The 954-nt window shown below is 36.3% G+C and overlaps 1 long non-coding RNA gene across 1 annotated transcript in view; it reads right to left on the minus strand.

Annotated features, from left to right (window-relative positions):
- The window catches only part of LOC106455962 (uncharacterized), an 8682-nt gene extending 7805 nt beyond the window's left edge, over positions 1-877 (minus strand). The window contains exon 1 of the long non-coding RNA XR_001290173.1: positions 748-877. This is a non-coding gene — a long non-coding RNA (uncharacterized LOC106455962). The remainder of the gene's footprint in view (positions 1-747) is intronic.
- Between the last annotated feature and the right edge of the window lie 77 nt (positions 878-954).

Below are 954 nucleotides of genomic sequence, written 5' to 3' on the forward strand. Positions count from 1 at the left end.
AAACTGCATCCAGGACAGAAACAGCAGCTGTTTGCACAGCTAACACTAATTGGATTATTGGAAGCATCTTCGCAGACAGCATGCTAGCAAAAAAAACTAGCCAACAGAGGAACGTTAAAGCAGAGCATAGCCCAATCAGGTAAGAAAGGAAGTGATTAGCAGTCGAGCATGAAGCCTCCATTTCTATCCATTAATGTTTATAAAGGAGAATCAATGTTGCAACCATTTCAAAATCTCTTGTGTTTATATGTAAACACTAAAGGAAAGATCATATGTGTTTTCTCATTGGGATAGGGATTGCATTGGCGTGTCAGACTGTAGCCTAAGATTTATATTATTTACTTAAAATTATGAGACAATGCATTTTGGGTCATTTCATGGAGTAACAAGAAAATAATGTAATGATCAGTGTAATAAACTACTTTAGTAATTTTGTAGCATATTGGATTACTAACGATTAATTTCTAATATGCAACTTTTTTTGAGTAATGACCCCAAATATGTAGCTGTGCCTGCTGTTGGTACTGGGAATAAAGTTCCTAATAATATTCTGGAAAGCAGCTTGCATTTATTGCAGTGGGATTCCACTGCAGGGATGTTGATGCATGTACTTCCAGTACTTCAATTGAATCTCTCCAGAAGGTATTCTTCAAGTGTATGCCAATAAAAAACACAATTGAGGAAAATAATTTTATAAAGACTGCCCTCAGATATCTGGTTAATAAAGTACCTATAAAGATTACTTACAGGATGAATGGTTGCTGTTTGAGCCTGCTGGGCAAGGCTTGGTCTGAGATTTGTGTTTGAGGGCAAACCATCAAACTTGAATTTGAGCTCATTGGAAAGTGAATTGAGAGCATCTTCTGGACAAGCCTGCAAGAAGAGATGAGTGCTGAGTTTAGATTCAGTGTTGGATGACTCTTAAAAACAAAATGGAAATCAAAATATATTGTT

The sequence above is a fragment of the Pundamilia nyererei genome, unplaced genomic scaffold (genome assembly GCF_000239375.1).
Source record: "Pundamilia nyererei isolate P.nyererei 1_Seehausen unplaced genomic scaffold, PunNye1.0 scaffold00588, whole genome shotgun sequence".
Lineage (NCBI taxonomy): Eukaryota > Metazoa > Chordata > Actinopteri > Cichliformes > Cichlidae > Pundamilia > Pundamilia nyererei.